A 25,485-nucleotide genomic window follows, 5' to 3' on the forward strand; every position below is an offset into this window, starting at 1 on the left:
GTTTCGATCCAGAGCTTTATTCCTGGCCCACAGGCCTCTGAATCCATCAACAGCTCCAGGAGAACTCCCAACCGCATGGTTTGCTCGCCCTTTTAGCCGGGGGAGAGGGTGAGGGAAGGAACACGGGGGACCACCAGCCAGGTACGGGGCGGGGAAGTCTCAAGGGACTGAGGACACCTGGATGGCCCAATGTCCTTCCAGGAGGGGAGGGCATCTTTTGAATTCTGCCAATCACTCGCCGCCCTTCTGGAATGCCAGGATTGACAGACAGTGCTCAGCAGGGGTCAGGGTGTGGAAAGGAGGGATGATTGACACACCTGGCAGGGAATTATCAGGGAGGAACCTGGGGTATCTGAGGCAAACCATGACATCACACCCCAACATACCACACTACTGAAAAAAATACAGTACTACTGACTAAGATAACATAACACATATAGTATATTAATTTATATATATATATATATGTTCATTTTAATATCTGTGAAGAGCCTATCCTGTAATATGTACTTTTCACAACACCAAAGAAGCCATTTGCACCTTTAATAGACAGCTGACAAGTCAGAAGGAAATGCTCACTTGTTCACAGGGTGAGAAAGAAAGGATTCTTCCAGATGAGTTAAAGTTTCAGAAACTTTATTTCTTTACAATCCTACTCTATAATCCTGTAGGGTGGTATTTGCAGAAAAATGGACAGGCACTAAATGAACCAGCCTAACCTCTGGAGCTAACTAAACTAACTAACCTTCTAGAACTAGGTCAGGTTTTTAATAAAGCTGCATTCAACTTTGTGGATAAAAAGGTGAAGCAGAAGAGTTGCTGACAGACAAAGGGGTAGCAACCCAAATAAAATGACCCTTACAGCATCTACCAATTAGATTAAGGAAAAGATGCGTGCTTGCCTCAGGACAAAATAGAGCTACCAGTCAAGAGATGCTGGACAAAGTGCAGCAACCAACCAAACAATGCATGTCTATAGAAACCTTTAGGATAGGAACTAATTATAAACTATGCTTAGAAGCACAATAAATGGCTTGTCCTTGATTCACATTGAATTGTGCAGTCTTTTGTCTTTTCTCCACATACTCCTACTCTAAATCCTACTCTACAGTCCTACTCTAAATCCTACTCTAAGATGGCTATGGAGAAAATGGTCCTGATATGATTATAGCACTGTTTGCTTCTCCATCCTCCTCTTCATTGAGATGATGAGTGGTCTCAGGGTGGATGCAGCCTCAGCTGATGTTACAAATGGATGCTGTTCACAAAAAAACCCCAAAAACCAAAAACAAATACAAAAACAAAAAAAAGAAAACAAACAAATTAAAAAACAAACCAAAACAAACAAACAAACAACAAAAAGACAAAGAACAGTGAAGAGTGAACCATTACTTTCCAAGCTCAGTACTTCACAGGCTCAATTGGGATTGCTCTGGGTCCTAAAAAGACCCAGAAAGAGGAGCAATGGCACCATCTGCTACCAGCAGTCATGTGCAGGACCCTGCCATCACAGGCAAACCTGGCCCAGAATCCCACTCATCCATTTATTCAGGTTTCTTTATCTTGTTGGGATCTTTGCCCTGTCAGTGCTCTAGAAATGGTGCTTTCTGTCCCTGGGTTATCTTCCTTTCAGGAAACTCCAATAACTCACATAGGTCCCTGTCTTTGAAAGACAGGCACTGTGCTAATTCCCACAGGGACAGAAAGCAATGTCTACCTTTCCATGCCCTGCCCCTCGTGTGCTGGATGGCACCTTCCTTCCCAGCAGGGCCAGCCCAGTGGCACTGGGTCCTGCAGTTCCCTCTCTGCCACACAACCTGGCAGTAACCCTGGCGCAGTTCCCGTCTGCTTGAGCGTGCCAGGCAGCAGATGGGGCTGGGACAAGTCCCTCCCAGCTGTCCCTGTTTGCGTGCCAGAAACCTCCAAGGGTGGGCTGGGGGGCACAAACCAGGGCCCCTCAGAGGCTCACAGTGAGCCCCCACAGCCCCTCCTGCCACAGCCAAATCTCTGACTGCTCAGCTGGGACTGGCTTCCTTGGGTTCCTCCACCACCATTTCATGTCTCTGTACCCTGCATTGCTCTGCTTCAATTCTTTTGCCATTGGATAAAACTGAACACTCCACCAAATTAGAAAAGAGGGCAACAGAAACAGTCAGAGGACAGAGCACCTCTCTGCTCAGGAAATGCGGAGAAGAGGTGGAGTTATTCAGTTTTGTGAAGAATAGGCCCCAGGGAGACTTTATTGCCACTTTCCAAGACTTCAGAGTAGCTTTGAAGAAAGTGGGGGACATCTTTAACAGGGTCGGTTACAATAGGATATGGACAAATATTTTTAAACACAAAGGGCATCAAATCAGAGTAGGTCTAAGGAAGAACTTGTTTACTTGGAGCATGGTGCCACCCTGGCACAGCTTGCCCCAAGAGCTTGTAGGTGCCCCATCCCTGCAACCATTCCAGCTCCGATGGCAAAGGGCTTTGAGCAACCTGATCTCTTTAAAGATGTCCCTGCTCATTGCAGGACACTTGCACCACAGGACCTTTACAGGGCCCTGCCAGCCCAGCCCAGTCTAGGATTCCTCACTGTTTTCATTTGAAGAGCACCAAGAGTGGAGGTGAGGAGGAAGGGGGCTCATCTGATGCCTTGGACTTGAGTGGAGGAGGAGCCCGGCCCTCAGACCCTGTTTCACCTGCAGCCCCTTCACATTTTACCTGCAGGAGCTCCTTGGCAGACCAGCGCCGCGCCTCGTCTCTCTGCAGGCAGCAGCTCAGGAAGTCACGCAGGCAAGATGAGAATAGGTTGGGCTGCTGCAGCTTTTGTCTTCCTCCTGTGGCTATCAGGAGTTGAGGCTGGGGAAAAAGGAGACACCAGGCTACACCTGCTTCTTTCCTATCTGTAACTGCTCTCTTGGGTCCCATTGATTAAGCTCCACTCTGCAGTGGCAGTTTCTGCCCTGGCAGAGACACAGAGATGACTTTCCTTTACCAACCAAAAACCCAAACTCCAATGCAGCCACAGCTTTTCCAACATCCCACAGATCTTGCCTTGGCAGCTGATTTCATTGACTGACCTAGTTAGTGGGAACTACGTCACCACAAGCACATTTCCTTCCCTGAAGATTCATACCAGCTTGAGAGGCTTTTTGGAAGAAGGACTTTGCTATACTAACTCTACTATATCCAAGGGTTAGTACATGGAAAAGTATCTCTGCAGTGCTTCTTGGTCCCTTAAGAGCAGCTGCCATAAAACAAAACTAATCAAGCTTTTTGCTTTGTTCTTGAAAACAATGGGAATTGGAAGGAAAGAAAGGAAATCCACCAGGTGTTCCTCAGGTAAGGAAACAAACATTTGGAATCTCATCTTCAACACAGACACATTAAGATGCATGCACAAATGTACTGGGATGAAGACGCCTCCTTGGACACACAGGAGCCACCTGCAGCTCTGTCTCTCAGCAGCCTGAAAATTTCTGCTTTCCTTACATGGAAAAGAAAAACTTTTCATGGTCAAATCAGAAGGAGAGGTTCCATCCCTACGGTCACCCTCTACTCATTTGGCTACTCAAGTCAATGCATTAATGGTAGGCCCATCCCAGAAAGTGCCAGGAAACAAATGGGAGGTTTTGGCAGGCTCTCCACATCACCAGGCTCTGGCTTGGTGACGTGCAGAATGTGGCTTGGGCTAGGAGAGAAACACGATCACTGAGTGTTTCAGCAGCACTGCACAAGAAGCAGAAGAGACTCTGTGGCCTTTACACCCTCATGCCCCAGTTTGAAGCATGTTTCCCAGTGAGAAGAAACTGCACAGTGGGGTAAGTTCCTCTCTAAAAACCAGGCCTTAGCAACTTTCTTGTGTTTGGGCTTCTTTTCTTCATTTCTGGAAATGTAACACCAGTTCTGAGAGGCTTGCCTTGTGGTTTTAGGGGCATCTTCACAGACAGACAAGTGGGAACAACTTGAAACCCAAAGCAAATGTTGCCTGAGAAGAGCTGGGGAGTGTTTGCCTGTGGTGAGGCTTGAGCTGTCTGGCAATCCCTTTCCATGATGTGCAGAAACATCCAGCTGCTCCCCAGAGCTCAGTCCCTCTGGGCACGCCGGCCTCTGGAAACACCTGACGATCCCAGCCTTTCTCCTGCTCAAGAGCATCTAACCTAAGCTGAGCTCCAGTTTCTTCAGCAAGGCCAAGGATGCTCACTTCCATGCAGCTGACAGTGTCCATGGAGCTCAGCAGGTCTTTCTGATACTCCTCAGGCCAAGGAATTACAGTGTAGATTGGCAAGACATTGGCTGATCGTTATCCAGTGTGGTTCGTGTGGAACCAAGCTCTAACATGCTGACAAGTCAGAGGGACAGAGCTCATTCTGCTTTTGCAAGATGGTATTTAGAAACATAGGACACCAACTTGGAACTATTCAAACCTCAACTTGCAGAATCCATCTCAAATAGACAAAAATATGAATGGCAAGAGGCCTTGGAGTCTCCATAAAAATGCCCACCACTGTAACGATAACTCTGTGCTTGTGGCACTGAAATAGATGGTGACCAAAGAGACTTTGCTATTATCCTCTTTAACCCAAAGGAGAATTTCAAATCCAGAAATGGCAATGCACTCCCCTTGTGTACAAATAATTTATGCGGCTTTCTTTCCTTTTCCCACATCACCAGAGGTGACAAAGAGGGTTTTATCCTGACTCTCAGCTGAGCTCAGCCACTGGCCATGGTGGGGAGCTGGAGTCCTCCCTGTCATTAGAACTGTGCAGGCCAGGGATGGCCCTGCTCCTGTGGTAAAGAAACACAGCACCGGTGTCAACTGCCCACGTTGGATCCCAGCCCAGGCACCTGCCTGCAAGCTCATCAACTTGTTAAAGTACCAAGAAACAGCCAAGGGTTTGGCAAACAATTCTAACTGCAGTCGGAGAAAAACACATCCTAAACTTATCCAGGCCACCCACACACATGACTGAACCATGTACAGATGACTTGAAAGCCTGAAAGTTTCAAAGACCCACAGCATTTGGAAAAGATGCTAGAGAATGGAAGAGAAGAGCTGTGTTTAAAAAATGAGAAAGCAAGCAGAACTGCTTGGGCATTGCTTTGGTAGTAGGTTTTTTCTCTTTTTCTTTTTTGTTTACTTTTCTTTTTCCTTTTTTTCTTATGTTTTCTATAAAATTGAAACTGGGAAGGTCTAACCTCCATTTCTCAGGATATTTATCACATGTCTACCCTCTCCACTGAAAAATTCTTGTCCTTCAGAAACAGAGTTCCAACATTGTTCAAAAAACAAGTGAGAAATGTCAGGCATGGCTGGAGGCCAAAATGGCAGGTTTCTGAACTGGTTAGGTTTCTGAACTGCCACTTCCCTTTCTGATACAACCAAAGCTACAGCAGATGCTGATGTGTTGCAGGGGCATTTTTAGAAGGAGACCTTGGTGGAAGTGGTGCCAGCAGATGGCAATGGGATTTTGTCCAATGGCACACAGAACATGGGACAGGTGAGAAAGACAGTGGGATCAGTGAGTATTTGCACCTTACCAAGACAGGAGTTGCATTCCAGTGAGGAACTTCTCGTTCCACCATTTCGATGCCCACGATTCCCAAAGACCATATGTCCACTTTGGGGCCATATGGTTGACCTGTCACCACTTCAGGCGCCAGCCACCCAGGAGTGCCGGCCACGCAGCTCCACCTGCCCTGCTCAGGGGTGAGCTGAGCAAAGAGGCCAAAGTCAGCTGTGGAGAAAACAACAAACCATGAAAGCCAGCTCCAATTAGGAAACCAAGCAAAAGAATTCCCCACTCTCAGGCTAAGAATGTGCTGTTGAATCTCCTGGAGAACTGTGCACGCTCGATTTCCTTGGGGCTTTAGCCAAGGGAGTATGGAATTGGCCGTTTCCAAAAAAACCCAGGTTTCTTAATGCTGCTCACAGCAGTGGACTTTATGCCCCTGAAGCTTTAGATTGTAGCTCCCTCTGTCTGGAAGGGACACACACAGAGCAACGCCACTCTTGACTGCTTGTGGTTCCTTATACCTCTGTGCACGTTGCAACTGTGCCTTCAGCTCGCAGCAGGGGTCCCTGCACTGCCACCAGCACCATTTCTGGGGAGCTGGCAGTCACTCCAAGCAGCCCCACACCCACATCCCTGGAACGCTGCACCTGACCAAGAATATACTGACCCAGCTTGACAGAGCCGTCGGTTTTGAGAAGGATGTTGCAGCTCTTCACATCTTGGTGGATGACGCGGTTTGAGTGCAGAAAATGCAGTCCTTGCAGGCACTGAGCGAGAAAACAGAAACAGGAGGGCAAAAATGAGTGATGTGATTTCATCACACAAGAAAGGAAACAAAGAATCTAAAAGATTCCCTCTCCAGGGGAATGGGGAGTAATGGCAGAACAGTAATGGCCACTGAGAGGAAGAGCTTGCTGCTCCAACACTTGCAGAGCAGGACCTTTCTAAGGAAAGGCACGTCAGCTTTTGAAAGAGCAACAGCACCTGCTGTTGTAGGCTGTGCCCTGCAAACCAGCCAGGATGACTCCTGCTGCAGTGGACGTGCTTTTTCCATGCAGAGGACAAAGGAGGGGTTTTGAAAGGAAAAGTCCCTCCCTTTGGTGTGAAGCGGATCACTTTTGGGTGGGAGGCTGCATGACAAAGATTTTCTTGCTGGCCTCAGCACAGGCTTGGAAGTATCCCACCAGTCACTTTCTGGGAGCAAAGAGCATTTTGGCTGCACTACTATCCTTTTCAGCTGAGGACTGTGAGACATGAGTCTTTTTTCTTTGCTGATCATTTCAAATCCTGCCACCAGCACCTTTGCTTTTACAGGCAAGGAATGCAGTGAAGACAGACTCCAGGCAAACATTTAGAGAGGCAAGGTGGAGAACAGCAAATACAAATACAAGAGACAGAGCGAGAATACAACAGCAGGAGATAAGAGTACTGGCACTGAGTACAGGGAGTGCAGGGGCACTGGCAGGCCTTTCACTTGAGATGCTTTTACTTGCCCATAGAATAGCAGCAACACAGAAACAAAGCTTGGCACAGGAAATCACTCCAGCTCTGAGCCCCTGTTTCCCAGACAATCCTGCCCAAGCCCTTGGAAACACGGATGGGATTGCTGACCTCCCGACTGATGGCTGCCATCTCATCTTCAGACAGGTAGGTCTTGCTGATGACATTGCTCAGAGTGCCTCCATCCATGTACTCCATAACCAGCCAGAGCTCCTCACCCACAAGGTAGCTGAAAGAAGGAAACAAGGGCGTGGAGATGAATGTACATGGCTAGGTTGCTGTGTGGAAAAGACAGGTTGATTCTTCTTTTCAGGTCCCTTTGAGACAAAGACAAAATAAAGGAATAGACATTCCCTCTTGGCTGTGCTTTGTTTGCCATCTGTGCAGTCTCAAGGAGAAAGGCACAGCTGTGAAAAAGGAGATGTCTTAGATGGGCAGCAAGCAAAATGTGCAGTTTAGTAACAGCCCAGATAAAAAACCTGTCGCGCATGGTGTTTCTGGAAAAAAGCACCTAGTCTTCCTGGCATGCATAGCAATGGAAAACAGTGGCAACAATCCAAGGGAAATCCTTGTTAGTTTACCTGGACCTAAGAAGACACTTGAAAAAAATCAAGCTCCAAAACAAAGTGGTGGCTGTGAATATAGAGATCATTGATTTAGTAAGACACGACTCATCCGGGTTTTTGAACAATTTTCCAATACCATGTGCCAGCGAAGACTCATGCAGACAAAATGCAATCTCTTCCCATCCACTGGAGATGAAAAGAGCAGTTATAATTAGCCAATAATTACAGCTCTATTTTCTGCCAGTGACCAAAGTGGGATTTTACCTTGCATGTTTGCAATATGTGAACAAACATTCATGGGACAAAAGCACAACTCACCTGTCTAAACAATTGACCAGGTTGGGATTCCTATTCACCTTCATGACCATGAGTTCATTGACTTTTAGTTCCTTCTTCCTCAGTCCTTGAAGATGTATTTTCTTTATGGCCACCTAAAATGACATTGAAAATCAGTAACTTGAGAGGTTGGTGGCACGAGACCACAAGACACATGGAGCGAGTGATTTTGCAATGACACAGCTGAGCTGTGCCAAACTGCCTTGCGATTAGGCACTGCAGTAATTAGGAACTGACGTTCCAACAGCCCATTTCTCTGCTCCCTTGGGAGCCACTTACAGGACACGTGGGGCCACTGACATTTTGCCTTGACCACTTGGTAACAGCAGTGTCTCAGTTATCACCCACAAAGCTCTGACCACACTCTCTGCTGCTTTGTTTGCGACTCAGAAGAAGCAATCCATGCCTTAAAACTCTGTGGATACATCTTGGGCTATGGGCAGGGCTTAGGGCTTTCAGGGACGCCTTGCAGATCTCTCCCTGTGTGCAGTTCCCAAGTGCAGCAGGTGGCTAAGGAACCACCAGTAACTTTCAGATGTATTTGCTGGCAGCCAGAAATGAGAATTCAGGACTCTGAAGCTGTAGCCCCAAAGAGCAGTGAGGTGCTCGAAGGCACCACCTTTGTTTCAGCAATGGAGAGCGAGTGAGCGCGTCCTTCTCTGAAAGGAACCGCTGCCCTCCGTGCCTTCCTTCCGGCAGCTGAGGAGGACAAAGTCCCAAATGCATTTTGCGGGCTGGCACCAGTCTGTGCTTCTTGTGCCTTTTCAGCACAGCTCTGCCCAAAGCTCCAGCCACAGCTCACACCAGAGGGGAAAGCCCTCGAGTGCAGCAGAGTCTGCAGGTGCTGTTGACATTTACCTCTCCTCCTGTGGCAGTGTCGAGTGCTTTACAAACATCTCCAAAAGTTCTAGAAACAAAAGAGAAGCAGAGAAAGGAGAAGCCATTTAGATCTTGCAGTGAAAGCCAGCCCACGCAGGAGATCTGTGCTGTAAATGCCTAAGACCTGCAGGACACTGGAAGCATGGAGATGTCTTTGACAATGCCTTCTGAGCACACTTAGAAATTCTGATCAGCACTGACAATCTAAGCCCAGTGCCTGAACACATTTGCAGCTTGTCTGACTTCACACTTGATACCTATTCCACCAGCAAAACACCTGATGCATAGTTTGGTAAAATTAACATTGCTTGGACTCACCCACTGCCAATATTTTCCAGTTCAATGTATTTTATAATAGGATTTTCCATCTTCACCATTCTCCCTGAGGGAAACAAAATGCAAGATGTTCACTTTAAAGCAGAGATCCCAGCTTCTAGGAGATACAAAAGGCAGCCCCACTGTCTGGGGCTCTGAGCCCTCCCTTTGTGGACAGCTGGCTAACAACAACAGGAACAGGAACTGGAACAACAAGAAAAGAACAGCAGGTCCACAGCACAAGTGGCTGGCACAGAGACTGATTTCTAGCATCCTTTGAAGTGAGAGACCTCTTGACAGCAGACACACAGGGAAGCACAGGGAGATACATTCAGAGACTGAGATCAGAAGAGAACACCTACCAAGGCAAGTAAGTTTGTCATCTAGAAACATTAAGGAGAGCTGGAACTAACAGTGCCTTTGTTTTCTTGGGAATAAACACTGTGAGATTTAGAAAAGGTTTCCTACTTGCTAAGATTAAATGCACCTGGACATCTAGAATCAATTCCTCTGAACAGATGTCAAGTTCAGAACAGGAGGAATTATTGCCAAGTGTTCCCATCTTTTCCAGCTTGCAGCAGTTTGCCAGAAGAATGCCTCTGCATTTGTAAACCAGAGCAGCTCATGCTAGAAGCAATCCCGACGGGGCTTTCAGCATCAGGGCCCTCACCCTTTATGAGCAGGCTGAGCTCAAAGACGCCCTTGCCCGTGCCCCGCGTGAAGAACCACGCCGCTTCTCTCCACCCCGACAGCGCGGATCAGTCGCTCCCATTGCACTCGCCCTCTCGGCACCGCACACGTCCCCATCCTCCCAACTCGGCACGGCGGGCATGGGCACAGAGGACAGCAGTGCTCCTCAGGTGCCCTGTGACACAGAGAGCTGCCCAGAGGAGATGCTGACCCTCTTGTGAGTCCAGGCCGTGCGACGCAGCAGCCGGCCCAGAGAAGGGGCTGCTGCCTCAGGCAGCTCCGCGCTGCAGCAGCCGGGCAGCAGCGGGACCCTCCCAGCTAAGGAAGGCTCCAGCCTCTGCACTCCCACCAGCCCTCAGGGGCAGGGCAGCGACCACAACAAGGCTGGCAAAGCCCAAGCATGAGCACTGACAGGCACTGACTGGAAGAAGCCAGAGTGAGCCTCAGCCCTGTACAAGCTGTTGCCCCCATTCAGGACACAACACGATGGGCTTTGAGATCAGCCACACCGAGGCGCAGATCAGTGCCCTTTTTGTCCCAACAGGTGATGGTAGACACAGAATCCACTGGGCTCTCTTCTCAACCCTACCAGATCTTCTCTGAGAGCACAGCACTGGCAGCTGTTAAGGGCAAGAAGCAGATTCATTGGGTTGTGCTGCAGAATCACAAAGGGCTTGATGTGTTCTCCTAGAGACTGATCTCAGCAGAGCTTCTGCCAGTGGCTAGGACTCAAGCAGTCACAGCCTTCTGCTGATCCAGGAACAATCCCTGCTTCTGCTTTTGGCAGAGAGGGAAGCCCAGGCAAACTCCAGCCAGTCTAAGCTGCCCTCAGAGGCAGCAGGAACACCCAGAGCTCTCTCTTGCTGCCTCGGAGCAACGCCAGCACTTCTGTGACACTAAACCGAGGAGAACCCTTTGGTACAGCTATGCTGACACGTGCACACAATACACTGTCCCTCAGATAAGAAAGATACCAGACGTACTCAGTTGCTCCAGGGAGTCACCCGCCATCTCCTGTTGCTGAGCAGCAGCTGGGTCAGCACGGGAGGTGAACCAAGTGCTCAGGCCCCACTTCTTCAGCTGGAGAGCAAAGGCTCCTTGGGACAGCACTGCTGCTTCTGCAGCAGCTTCAGTGTCAGAGTCGGTGTAGGTCTGAGACAAGAAATGAGTTTATGTCAGGAAGGTGTGGCAGAGATTGCCCTGAAATGCAAGAGAGATTGCCATTTGAAATGCAAGCCCTTAGGAAGCTGCTGTCAGCGACATGCAGAGCTCTTCAACTGGATTGCTTTGGATGTCCACTTGTGAAACCAAATGGTCAAAACCAAAGGCTGGTTTTACTCGAGGTCATAGCCAGTTTCTTGTTCTAAAGGATGACTGCAGCAACGACCACTCCACTTCCTCCCAAAGACTCCTTTCCTCCTCCTAGGTCTGCAGATACATTTGCAGCTCCTCATTCTAATGTTCTACCTCCTGCCATGAAATTCTCTTTTTCTGCACCTTCCTCGGGACGTGCTCATCCTGCAGCATCTCTGGAGGGTTCAGTTCCTGGGCCTCATGCCAGCCTCGGGGCTCTTGGTTGCCCATCATTTGCTGGAACTCTCTGCAGGCTGCCAGGTAGGATGGCAACACTTCCACCTCAAGTCAAACAGAACAAAGCAGTCAGAGACTACAGCTTGTCCCCGTCAGCCAGGAGTCATCGACTGGGAAGAAAGTAAAGAAAAGGACAGGAGCAGATTCACAAGGGATACAGACAGCTTGTAGCTCGTATTCCAGATCTATGTGAGTGACCATGTTCACCTGCAAAAACACCTCAAGAAACAAGGTCACCTGGAAGAAGCCAGCAGGAGCTCATTCGGATGAGTGCTGGCTAAATGGCCAAGGGAGTAATGCCACTGTCTAGAGCATCAGCTGAGATTCAGCAGACCAGGAAGTGCCCTTCAGAGCAGCTCTGACAGAGGCCTCATCAGGATGGCCTCAGAGGCATCACCCACCCCCTGCTGCTCTGCACTGGAAAGGCAAGGAGGGCAGAAACCACCCCTTGGGTGACTGCAGTGGCTATTGCTGTTTCACTCACTTGCTTTTCTAGAGCCTTTTGTTCCTGAAGGAGGCGATTAATTTTCTCTTTGATGATTTTAATTTTTTCATCTAGCCTCTTCTTCCTTGCCTTGATCCTAGCCTCAGTTTCCTGCAGCTGTGCCTGCACCTGTTCATCAATTTTCTGTAAACAACAACGGAAAGGACTCTCTTTCATGAATGGAGTGGCTGCCATTCCTTCATTCACCTGTTTTTGTTGATTGCCCCTCTGCATAGGGAGATTCTTCTCCTCTTGGATGTCTTCATTCCTCCTCTTTGCTGCCATGATGTCACTCTGAGCTTCAGGCAGCTCTGCTTGTGGCTCTGCCTTGATGTTCTGTACACACAAAAGCAGAGCAAGTGACTGAGAGCTGCCATCAAGATCAGCTTTTCCCTCTTTTAGCCTCAAAATCACATTTATTCAGCCCCTTCTTTCTGCTTCCCTCCCCAGCTCTGCTTCCACTGTAACCATCCTGTCCCGGTGCTGGTCTCTGCAGATTCCAAGGCTCTGTCCTTTCAGTGCCTGTGGGACTTCCTGGCCTCCTCAGTCCCAGGAGCTCTGGTTTATGCCCCTCTTCCTGCCCTTCCCTCTGTCCCCTGGCCAGTCAGGCTTACCTGGCCATTCTCCTGTGGCTCTTCCACCTGCTGCCTGAGCTGCTCTTCCTGCTCTCGGGCAGGGAACAGCTCTCCCTGAATCTGGCATGGCATCTCAGATAAGGCAGTCTGCTCCTGCTCTTTCTCTAGAAGCACCTGCACAGAAAGCAAGACAAGATGGGTTTCACCTTCCCGTACGACCTTTGTGGGCCAAGACTCAAAGACTGCTCACACGCTCACACGCTCCCAAAGCACTGTGCTGCTGCTCTGCTGGGTCCTTCTCTGCCCGTGGGGAGGCACAGATTCCAAAGTGACCCTGGCCCTACAATCAGGGGCCATCTGGGGCTGAAGCTCCAACAGCCTCTCAGGCAGCTGACAGGGAAGGTGTGGCATTTCTCAAGGGTCTGGTGAGGGCCTCCCTCTGCTTCTGCCATGTCCTCTTTGTCTTTCAGTGGTGACTGACACCCCGCCCTGTCCCACAGCTCCATCCTGGCCCTGCAGGTGGCTTCCTGGGTGAGCTCACTCCTTGTGAGAGACACTTCTGGAGTTCACATTCCCTTCAGGCCTGCACCAGCATTCCTCCTTCCTGACATCTACACTCTTGTTAGAAAATGGGGTCATTCAGGAGATAAGGATGCATGCAAAGATCTCTGATGGAAGCCAGAGAACCTCTATGGCCATCTCAGTATATGGAGGAGGACCAAGGTGTTTCTTCTCCCTCTTTTGTCAACTGAGAATTCTGACCAGCAGTAACAGAGTTTCTCATAAGGCCCCATTAACAAATGCACTTACACAGCCCTGGGGATGCCAGCGAAGGAAACCATGTGTCATGTAATGCATGTATGGGCAAAGTCACCAGACCCCAACTACAGCATGGGATAGTTCCACTCCCTTAGGACATGCAAAAATTTAAAGGATAAAAAGAAGGCTTCAGGTCAGAAAAGGCTGGAGTAGGAAAACATGAGGGGAAAAAACAACCATCTCTGGAGGGGGAAACATCTCTGCCTGCTCAGGATCAGTCAATGGAACTTGTCTCTACTCCTCTCCTGAAGGGATGCCTTTAGGTGAGCTTTGCATCTTCCACTGCTTTGGAGCAGAGCCAGGAAGATTCAAATAGATAGATAGACAGACAGATCTCACTTTTATAATCTCTCTTTACTGTACTGTGGTATTTACATTCTTTGAACACAGAGAGATATAATTCTCTCTCCTAGGTTTTTTTTAAGGGGAGGTAGTGAGAAACTTAGAGAAGAAGAGAAAACAATTATTATCTCTTCTTGCTGTTCTTGTTGTTTAGTACATGTAGAATGTGTTCTAGTGATTGTTTACTGAAAGTGATTTGTTAATTGGATTTTAGTGATAGTTGTTTAGCTTGATTAGCCAATTAGATAAAAGCTGTGTCGTGACTGTCTGGAGACAGTCACAAGTTTTTCTTTAGTAGCTTTTTAGTATAGTATCTCTTTAGTATAGTTTTAATATAGTACTAGTGTGATATAACGTAGCTTAAGAAAGCATTTGTTTAACCTTCTAAATCATAGAGTCAAAGCACATTATTCACCACGTGGGGGTCACCCTGAATCAATACTGTCCTTTCTGTCGCTACACACATCAACACTCGGTAGCAGTGCCCCGATCTGCAGCCATCCTGAACTTGCTCTCCTGTTGCTTCAGTAACCCACACTCTTGGGGAATCTGGAGCGTGTGGGTCCTTATGGAATGCAATCAGACCCAGAGCGTTGCACTGGGAACTGCACTCTTTGTGCATCTGTGCTCGGGCAAGTTCTTCTCTTGGACTCGAGCACACTGATGGTGCTAAAGTGGCTGGAATCAGAAATGCAGCCCAGCCCCTCCCAGCTCCTCTAATCTCTGAGCACCAGCTGGAATGCAAGGGCATTGATTTCCTGCTCAATTCCCAAATACAACACACACTGATTCCCTGGGCTGCCAAAAGACACGGGAGCCGTTAACCTGAAAGTGATGTGTTTCCACCAGTGCTGGAAAAGGGCAGGAAAGATTGAGAAAAAGCTCCCTTGCTCCCTGGAGAAGGAGAAATTACACAAGGCTTCTCCTTCTAGCAAACAAACAAACAAATAAACAAACAAAATATGAAAGTGTTACCTACTCCAGTGTCTAAAGCACTTGGATGCAGTGAAGGGATGTTTGGCAGGGAAACAGCCCTTGTGCTGAGCATTGGATCTCTGGATCTAAGGCAGGGATCTATGGAAGTCTGCCTGAAGGTCCCTCATGAGCCCCCATTGTCCAGGCTAAAGCTCCCTCAGCACCTCCTCGCTGGCCTTGTGCTGCACCCCCTTGCCCAGCTCCCCTGTCCTTCTGTGCACGCGCTGCAGCCCCTCAAGGACTTTCTGCTTCCCAGGGCCCACAGCTGCACCCAGCACTGCAGCGGTGGCCGCAGCGCTGCCCAGCACAGGCCACGCTCGCTGCCCTGCTCCTGCTGCCCCCCTGCTGCTGACACGGCCACCGTGCCCTGGCCCTTCTTGGCCCCCTGGCCACACGCTGCCTCATCTTCAGCGGCTCAAGGCCGCCAGCCCTGCGTCCTTTTGGCCCACGCAGCTCCCCAGCCACAAAGGTGCCCATTTCACTTCAGATACAGCAGGCATCATTGCAAGGTGTACATCCTGGTTTTAGCATTACAAGACAGCAGTCAAGGACTTGCAGCTTTGCTCCCACTCCAGGCTCCAATGCAGTTTTCAAAGCAAACTACACAATAGAAGGTATCAACAGACACATGCAGCGTCTGGGTTTTGCCTCAGAAGAAGGGTTCAGAACTACTCACTTTGTTTCTTTTGCCACACTAGACAAGAATGGCCCCCCCCAGCTTCATGGACAACACAGTCATCTCCTTGCAGCTTATCAAAGACCAAGAAACAGGCAGACTCAGAGCACCTATCTGCTCTGCTACTGGCTGCTCTGCCTGAAGAGGCAGAAGAGCAACCTGACAACAAAGGCACCAAAATCCCTGACTTCAAGCAGCAGCTCTACATCCCCAGCGTGTCTCTGAAATAGTCCCAAGTAAGCACACCCAAGAAGTTTGTGGGGACAAAGCACCACAAAGAGCTTGTGTGGTCAGATCAGCATTTTTTTGTGCCTGCAGCTACTTGGCCAGTCCGTGCAGGGGGACAGGTCCCTCCACGCCACAGTGTCCCCTGTGTATCTGACAAGGCTGAGCACAGTGTCTTTGACATGCTCCCTGCTCTGGGATCAGGCAGCATTCATGCTCCAGGCTGGCCCCTGTCCAAATGCCAGGAAGCTGCTGCCTAAGCATGACAGATCAAAGCCCATTGTCCAGCTGTCACAGGCTGGGGGCAATCACCAGGTCCTGGCAGGACTCCAGCACTCAGCATCCTCAGCCAGCAACAGCAAGTGCCGGCTGGTCAGAAACTTGCAGCTCTGCCTTGCACCAAAGACAGCAGCACACACAACTGGCACTTACTGGCTCAGAATGGTCAGGCTGTGGTGTGACCACAGCTGGAGGCTGGCGCTCATCCACCTCATTTGCCTCCTCTTTGGCCTCCTCTCCATGAGCAGAGGGAGCCAGAGGAGAGACTGCTGTTGGTTCTGTGATCTGTGGACAGACAGCAGTGTGAGGGACAGAAAGTTACCTATAATTTATAACCTTATTTCTATTCAGCACTTTATTCTATTCAGCTCTATTTCTACAACCAGCTGTACTAAGGACAAATCAGAAACTTTGAGAACAATGGGATTCTAAGTCACTGCGACTGAATTTAAATGGGCTAATTCAACAGAATTGCTAATAGTTCTGAATTAGACATTATGCCCTGGCTACTATCAAGAAGCAACATTCTCTCTGCAAAATGAGCTTTTCATTCCTTGAAAGTTCTGAAATGGAAAATCAGGAAAAAGCCAGCGATGCCTTTGTTATTGCTGCTGCAGACATGGAAATGGATTTTCTTTCAGCCTACCCAGCTGGCCCTCTACACACTGCTGCCACAGGCCAAGCTCACAGCTTGCTCTCCAATTCTTAAGCACCAGGAACATGAAATGTTCCTTTCTCACTCACCTCAGGATCAGCACCTCTGAATACACGGATCATGTGATCTGGAGTGGGCAAGGGAAAATGAACAAGGGCTGTGAGAAAACTGCCTGGGCTGCTGAATCCCACAGAAGAGAAGAAGTCAACCCAAACAGAGAGTATTTTTCTTTATCAACATCCCTCCACGTGACATACTTCTTTCACACAGCCAGCAAGAGATCAGGACAATAATCTTGGTTGTGCCTACACTTCGGCCTGTTTAGCCAGTAAATGAATACAAACGTGATCAAGAAAACGCAAATTGTTCTTCAACACTCCATGCTTCTGTTCTGTTCAACGGATAAAGCAGCTCTTGTTCTCTTGTCTTTCAGGTACTTTTTTAAAAAACAGAAGTTGCATGCACTAATTCCCATTAAGTTGCTGAAAACAGTCACCCAGAAAAGCTTCCCCAAAATCCCCCTGAGCTGTGGCAGTTCTACTGTGAAACAGCACAGCAGCAGCTCCAGGGCTCAGGAGCAGACACTCACGGCTTTAGAGTTTGCACTTCACTGCAAAGGGAATCACTATTTTAGCACTCAGTCAAGGGTCAAAATAGACAGTCAAATCCTTTCATTACAAAATTTAGAATAAAAGAAGCTGTCCCTCAGTTCTGGGGAGAACTACAAAGTCTTTAGAAGGCCTTCTGAGAAGGCCTCCCAGTCTGCATTTTGGAAGTTGTCCTGCTTGATCCAGCAAACTGAGGAAATGACAGACTCTGCTGCCACAGACTCTCCCGTGGAGGGAACGGAAGCCCTGCAGGTTCCCTTGCAAATGCTGCCCCTGTGGCTACAGGCACCCCCTTTTTAGCTGAACGCCCTGACAGGAGCTTTACCAAACCACTGGCATCCTAATGCTCTTTCTCTTTCAAAATCAACCCAGCCACTAAGAAAGAGCAAGAAGACATGCAAAAGCCAGGTTAGCTTACACCCTAACCTAAATAGAGTTGAAACCTCTACTTACTTGCCAGGCTAGTCATGAAATAGGCGGAATAAACAGTGCCATACATGGTGCAAACTGCAGCAGCGAGTTGCTCAATCATTGTAGCACTGTTGTTCAAGTTTACCCCAACACTACAAAAGCCAAGACTCCTGTCAGTGTGCAGCTACACACTGACAAAGGCCACAATCAGGAGGATGCTCCTGATCTCAGCAAGCCCTAGGGCTGCTCTGGCACTGAGGCCTTCCGTGCAACAAGGCAACCTTCTGATGTCACCACAACGATGTGGCAACCATGCCCTGATATCACAAAGCAAAGTATGACAAAGCAAAGCATCACAAAGCATGTTAGTCTGTGAATTTATGCAAAGCAGTAACCAACCTCCCCTACAGCAAACACAAAATGGCCTCGGAAGTTCTCCTCTGACACAAAGCAGCACAAACTCCCCCCATGGGCCAAACCCTGTTGTTCAAGGGATCCAAGAGGAACTCCAAGAGTGCCCCAAGCACCTACAGCCTGTACCCCAAGTGAGCATTCAGATGGGACCCAAGCAAAGGAAACCAGACCAAGAAAATGGCCCAAAGCATTGTACAGAACCAGGAGAGAAAGCACTATTGGCATAGCAGCTGAAGTAATTCCTAAAAATCACCCCATATATCTGCATGTTTATTGGATGTTCCCAGGGCTGCTGTGTATGTACATCTCTTCCCCTGCTCTGCCTTTCTTCCCCTTTGGCAGCAGTGGAACTGGCAGCATCTGCCCGCCAGCAGCAGCTGCTCCAAGCTGGGAACGCGGCTGGCGGTGCTGATTTCCAGAGGCTCCTGTGTCCCAGGGAAGCCAAGGCAGGAGCAGCTGAACGGCGCTGGCGCTGCTGCTGCTCTGTGCCAGAGAGCCCCGGCTGGGCAGGGCACGGTGCCCACTGCGCTGCGGGCTCCTTCTCCTGCCAGAGCTGGGCACACCTGGGAGCAAGGCATGGCAACCTTTGGGCAAACCAAGGGGTTTCTGGGGCTGCACTGCTCTGCACACACCCAGCTCACCTGCAGCACAGAACCTTGGTCCCCCAAAAGGTAAACAAGATGGAAACAGCTGGAAAAGATCTCATTTCAACCATTCTTTATGCTTCAATAGAAATGACCAAAATGAAAGTTACCGAGCAGGGCCCAATCCACACTGCCAGCTCAGTGTGAGAAAAGAGGCATTACTTTATTTCAGTGCTGGGTGCGTGGGGAATCACTTCCCTGAAACATGCACACCCACGTGTGTGTATCCATGGAACTAAGACATTCCTTTCATTACTTTTATTCATTACTTTGCTCAAACTCACAGGCTAAACATTCTCACAAAGTATTTGACATGTTTAAATCACTTCCCCAAAATTACTGACATTTAGAGTAGGGGTCTCTTGAGGGTCTCTGCTGGTCATGTGGTGAACATCCCATTCCTCAAATTCTCCTTCCATGGTTAAGAGCCTTCTTCTCCTTGAATGCATTGCAGCTACCTCCTCAGTAGGCCCACTGTCTTTATTCTCAAGGCTAAGATATCCACTTGCACACATTAACCACTGGTGTGAGGGAAGGTATGACTCAGCACCGCCTGTTAAAGCTTAACAAATTCACCATTTGTTGCAGGTAAACACTTCCCCAACGTCTCTCCTTCCTTCTCTGGGAATCAAACACAAGCATTTTGTGAGCACTGACCCAAGGCCGCCTCCAACCCTCCTGTCACCCACCAGCCCTTCTCTCTTCACAAACAGCAGGTCCAGCAGTGCCTTCCCTCACTGGCTCAGTCACCAGCTGTGTCACAAGTTCTCTGTCACACACTCCAGGAACATCCTGGGCTGTTTGCTCTCCGCTGCACTCTGTTGCCAGCAGACATCCCCACCCTGTTCCATAGCCCTTGCAGAACCCTGCACCTGCTATCCCCGGGCACCTGGGAAGGGGAGGCAGTCACGGAAGAGATGCACCAGCTGCACCGGGCAGGAACCAAAACCCTCTCGCGGCACAGCTGCTGGCCTGTGTCTGGCACAGCTCCGGCTGCCCCACTCCTCATGGGCTTTTGGCTGGAAATGCAATTGCACTTTCTGCCTCATGTAGAAATACCAGGGCTGCACAAACAACGGCCAGCAGGCCACATCCCAAAGGCACTGCAGCATGGAGTTGAGAAGGAAGAAGACCCTTCCCCAATTCCTAACCATACCAAAAAATACCACCATAATTGGGACTTTTAATCTTCTGAATGCAGAGTTGATTCACAGGGTGACAAGGGAATCTTCCAATGGAGTTGAAGTGTGGTAGAGTTTTTATTCTGAGTCCTATTCAGACTGTTGATTTGAAAATTTATTTTAAAATATTTTTTAAAAGGCTGTGCAGTCATATGGTTTTGTTCTAATACCAAAATGGCTAGATTTAATTACATCCAAACTGATTAGTCTGTAAAAGCTTTCCTGCAGAATAGCTACTAAACAAGAAATGAAAATCTGTGGACTGTTGACTTTGCAAAATTCTACTAAATTTATCACACAATGAGGCATTTTTAGTTAGATCATAGAGCAAATTAATTCCTATGGATAACTTGATTTGGATAAACCTGTTGATTTCAAATTAAAATTGCCAGCATGTACTAAGTGGAAATCTGAATACTCACTTCTATGAGGTCTGAATTATTAGATAGTCATTGTTCACCATAATAACAAAAATTAACATTCTGGCTATTTTTTTTTACTTATCGTCAGCTCTTCAACACTCTTTGTAACATCAGAAAGAGAGTTTGTAGCAAGGTGAACCATGGGTTGGTGGAGCATTGCAGAAGGCTCCTGTGTCAGCACTAAATGTTCACATTTACCATGGCATCACTTCTTGCCTTTAATTCCAAGCTACAGCTCAGTTCCTGCAGTATAGATTCACACTTGTAGTCTGTACTTGCAGCTGGTTCTTACTTCCCTGTCCAGAAAAAAATCATGCTTGGATCTCAAATCAAAATGAAACAAGGAGAGAGTCAGGTTCTGGATAGGTATAGCAAGAACTAAGAGATTCTTTTTGCAAATATGTTGAAAAGTTGTTTGTAGATACTGCAAAAATGGCAGATTAAAGACTTGCACTCTAACTTGCAAGCTGAGGTTTGCCTGTTATTTCTGGACTGATTTCTTGAGGCCAGACACTGAACCTAATCAGTAAGAAAATCAAAACCACAGGAGTAGTTTGGAGAATATTGTAAATTATTCTGTCATGATGCTTTTTGCCTAAAAGTTCTGGCCATCATCCGATTGGAGTAATTAGAGGAGATCGAAGCCATCATTCTGTGCCTGTGCACACAGTTCCTTCCCAGGAGCAATCCATGAAGCAACGCTGACGAATCCACACCAGCAGCTGTTGCCACACAGTCATGAAGCAGAGAATATGTATTTCTGCTACACTTGGACAGCTGAAGATGCCTCTGCTGAGCTAATTTTAGTGACTGCTCACCACAGATGAGACCTTGTGGTCAGTCTCCAACAAGTCAGGGCAGTTAATATTCTGCCTAAATGAAGTAAGTCTAGCAATACATAGGCCATGGAGCCTGAGGAAAGCCAGCAGCTGTGGGAGATTTAATTTGTTTTATCTTTCTTTTTACTAATTTATTGCAGTCAATTATTTAAAGAATGGAAACTTTTGGCATACCATTGGCTGGAAGGTTGGTCAATCTTCCATTCATGACTCCTCTGAAAGCATCACCCCAGTGTTTTTATCAGTAACTCTTCCATTATTATGGCTCACACAGCATTTCCTGCAGCTCTTCCTGGAGTCAGGGAAAGGCACCAGGAGAAGGGGGAGAAAGCTGTGTGCAGAGACTGTGTCAGATAAAGAGACATTTGTTTCCTCTTATTTGACTGAATGGCTGCAGGAACCTCGCTAGCACTGCTAGCACTGCTGGCAAGGTGGCCTTTTGCAGGGCTGGGCAGAGTTTGGGGCCCGGGGTCCCTCCTCTCCGTGGGACACCAGGGTAAGCAGCCCCTGTGCCAGCCAGGAGCAGAGGTTCTGTGACTCTGCCCTGGGCACAGGGACCTGCCACTGTCCTGAGCTCCTGCCGCGGGTCCTCTGGGGCAGGTCCTGCTCTGCAGGGATGATGGGCGCAGCTGGGGGGTGGCTGCAATGGGGGGTGGCTTCCAGTGTGCTCTGTTGGTCTGCCACACTGCAGCCAACAGAGCTTCTGGAAGGAGCCTCCTCTTGTGAGCTGCTGGAGCTGGAGCTGGCGCTGGCCACAGAGCCGCTGCTCTCATCCCTGACAGGACCAGAGCACAGCAGCCTCTGGGCCTCCTTGCTGCACAATGACAGTGAGGAGGCCATGGACCAGAGGGTCAGTATGAATGACTCAGTTTCCTGATAAACTGTGCTAAGAAAACCCTGCATCCCTCCTGCCATATCTAAGACACTCCAAGAAATCTGTTGGCACATTGGGAACTCAGAATTGTTTGCATTTTGAACAATTGTCTTATGAGTGCTTTTGATTGTTTTTGTCATTTTGTGTTGATTCAGTTGATCCTTCAGAGAAGCTTTCCTAATAATATAAAACACGGGGAATTGTGGAGACCCTGGGGGGCCATTCCCTGGTCTAGGGAGACACGAGAAGCTTCCCTCAAAAAGCTGTTAGAGCCCATTGGCTCCTTCCCCTGTTCCTGTGTCTGCTCCTGTGTTCCTGAGCCACACCTTCCCTATTCCCTGAGTGCCCCCCTTATCTTTGTACTGCCCCGAGATCAGGGTCAGCCCCCAGGCCCCTGTGGAGACAAAGTGAGACCCTCTGTGCGTGGGTGCTGGGACCTGAACATCTCCCTGCACAGCTGAATAAAACATCTGTGGAGATGATGCAAAGGTCCTTTTTGCTTCTTTACCCTGGACTATGCTAGCAGCAATTCAGATTGCTACAGAGGACAAGCTGCAGTACTGGCACCAAGATTTTGGCAACTTGACCATAGGCACAGAGGGCGTGCAGGATGCTGCTCTATGAATTCTTTAACCAGCCATCTCTGGTGCTGGCATATTCCCTCCAGCTTCTGGTGCAGCCAGGGCCACCTTTGGTCCAGTAGATGACATTGTTATTTGAAAAATTCGGCCCACACCTTGGGCAGGAGGCCATCCACAGGCTCTGGTCCTGCAGGCCCCTGCTCAGCTGGGGACAGTGTTCCCCGTGGGGAAGATGGAGCAGCCATCTCAGGGTCTTGGGGGCTGTTTTCAGCAAGGTGGCCAGGCTCTCTCCCTGCTGGACTCTAGCAATTGTTTGGGGGAGCTGATGGCAAATTGTATGTAGTCCTGTTCATCCTACTCAGAAAACCTGACAGCTTCTATCATTCTTCTGCAGAGTGGGCACGCTGGATTTCTCTTTGCCCACTGCAGGATGCAGCCCAGGCAGAACTGGTGGTGACAGGGCAGAGAAAAATTCACATCCTTCTTAGTGACCTGGCAGATGGGGCAGCTCCATTCTGTCCCCATGGCCATGTCTGTCTGTCACAGCAGGAGGGAGGAGCTGAGGACCATGAGCTGCTCTCATTTGCAATCTTGCTTGGCGAGAGCCCAAGCTCAGCCAGAGGGCTCCAGGCTCTGTCAGTGCCCAAACATAAGCAGAAAGGGATGTTGTATCACAATCCATTCCTTGGTGAAGGAGGTCCATAGCAGCCTCAAGAGGCACCTCAGACACTCAACAGTCAAGGCAGTGACATATGGACAGGACACAGATGGCAGTTCATGGCTGGGAGAGCATTCGTAGACATATCCAAGGACAAATTTCCCAGGAACGCCCCACAGCTCTGGGATCTGCCCATCAGCTCTGTCAGAGGCTTCAGCAGAACAACCAAAGTCCTAAAAAGCAGCTTCCAGACACTTTTCCTACCATCCTGCCTGAGTAGCTGGGTTGCTTGCTGCAAAACACTCTTTTTCTCCTCTTCCCCAATGCCTGTGGACACTTGCAGCCAAAATAAAAAGCTCCTGGCCCTCTGTGTGATGTGATAATACAGTTTTTATATTTCCATGCTGGGATGAAAGAAAGCTGTGCTGTGGGTCAGGAAAGGCCAGGACCCACTTGGCCTTCCTGCAGGCTGAGGCAGTCCCAGCAGACATCCTGCTGCTTTTTTGGGGAATGTGTGAGGTGGAGTGGAGGGGGTGACAGAGAGGCTGAGATTGTGGAGTGGAAACTCAGCTCCAGAGTGGCAGTGCAGACTCTCCCTGCTGAATGCCTGCTGGGGCTGACAAAGAAGGAAAATGCCCCAATAACAGCCCGGTGGCACTGTGTCTCAGGGACAGGTACAGGGAGGTGACAAGAAACAGCAGCATGGCCCGGTCTCACAGCTTCTAGGAAGCAGTGACAGAGGGGCCTCATGTGCCAGAGATTTCAGAAAGGCTGTCTTCTTAAATGGCCACTCTGAAACCCCTCTCTTTGCCTCTTGGGTTTGTGAATGCTTTTGACAGCCACAGCATCCTGGGGCAACGCGTTCCACGATTTCATTAAATACTCCTTGAAAAGCTCCTCTCATTGTTCAACTGAGCTGCCAGCCTGGTCATTTCAGAGGCTGCTGCCTTGGTGGAGAGAAACATCAATCTTCTGTGTCCCAGTCTCTCTGCAAGCCTCTCAAGTCCCTGGGCCTTACCCGGGTCGGCAGAGAGTGGGGGGTGCAGCCCCACCACGGCCGACTGCGGGGAGACACTCTCTGTGCCCCGAGGGTGCTGAGGGCACTCAGGCTGGTTGCCTTTGCTGCAGCAGAGACGACCGAGACGTCGGTGGAAGAGGAAAGGGGCCGGCTCCCAGCAGGGGATATTCCAAGGTTTTATTAAGGAGTCCCGAGGGAGCTCCGATACCCCAGGGGTCTCCTGCCGAGAGCGCTGGGGGATGTCCGGAGCTCACATTTAAAGGGGGGAGGAAACTAACATAGATAAAATCCTACTGACCAATAGGTATCTCTGGGGGATGGGTGCTGGGGGGATAGACATACAAAACAGCGTATGGGGCAGGACTTGGGGGGTTGACCCTTGGCCCCTGGCTAATCACTCGACAACTTGGACCGAAACTTCTGGATAGGGGGCTGGGATGCCAAGGTGACTGACAGAGAGCCAGGGTGGGGGTTTTGGAGATCTTATCCCAGGAAAGGGATAACACAAGTAGAGGGAAAAGGAGGGGGGGGGGGATACAGTCTGGGATAAACCATTTGGGAAAAACATGGGAATACAAAACAAACTACTTCAAAGTATTACAAAATATAAGAACGCACTACAACACTTCTGCCTTTCAGGGAGCTGAAGGAGAAGGGACTCTTCAGCATCCAACACCTGGCTGGGTCCCATTCAGAGGTCCTGCTTTGTAGACTTCGTGAGGTTTGCTTGGCACTTACCAGCGAGGTGAGAACATTGCTCTGAATTGTCCCCCATACTTGATACACAGTGAGTAGAGTAGGGATGAGCTTGTTCATCTCCATGTGTGCTCAGGGTCTGCCTTCATTTCTGGTTTTAGACCTGAGATTTCCAATGTCTCTCAGCTATCTGCAGGATCTGTGGGCACATGCAGCTGTATTTACTGGCAGGTCGGGTATCTGACACTCATCTTTGAGTGTGGTGCCTTTATAATGCAATGTGCAAATGCAGAAACTGAGACACTAATGCTGTTATTTGCCAGAGTCCCAACCTCTGCCCAAGTTGTAATTCAACAGTGCAAATGAATCTGTAGAGCTGAGCCTGTGTTTTCTGTTTCCTGGCTGAGTGCTTCAACTGCTGGTGTTGCTTTTTTGCTTTTTTGAACAGGAGCACCTGACTCTTTTATCTTTATCACTTGTGCCTTTATGATTTGAAAGCAGCTCTTGCTTTGATTTTCTAGTAAAAGGGCCTAAAATCAAAGCTGTGGACATTTTAGAAGGGTCAAGTAGAACACTTAATGAAATTTTTATTTTAGGCCTGCAGTGAGCAGGTCTGAGGCCAGAAATTGGTGCCAGAGTAAGTGCCTTTCTGTGCTTGTGCTCTCCTGCTCTCCCTGTACTTGTATGTTCCTCTGGACACAGTGGGATGTGTTGTCATTTCCTGGGACT

At 48.9% G+C, this 25,485-nt stretch overlaps 1 pseudogene; it reads right to left on the reverse strand.

The window, feature by feature from the left end:
- Positions 1 to 648: 648 nt before the first annotated feature.
- Positions 649 to 21,137, reverse strand: LOC139604249 (serine/threonine-protein kinase PAK 3-like; annotated as a pseudogene).
- Positions 21,138 to 25,485: the final 4,348 nt, after the last annotated feature.

This window comes from Agelaius tricolor, unplaced genomic scaffold (genome assembly GCF_023055355.1).
Source record: "Agelaius tricolor isolate 1412-34295 unplaced genomic scaffold, bAgeTri1.0.p SCAF_48, whole genome shotgun sequence".
Classification (NCBI taxonomy): Eukaryota; Metazoa; Chordata; class Aves; order Passeriformes; family Icteridae; genus Agelaius; species Agelaius tricolor.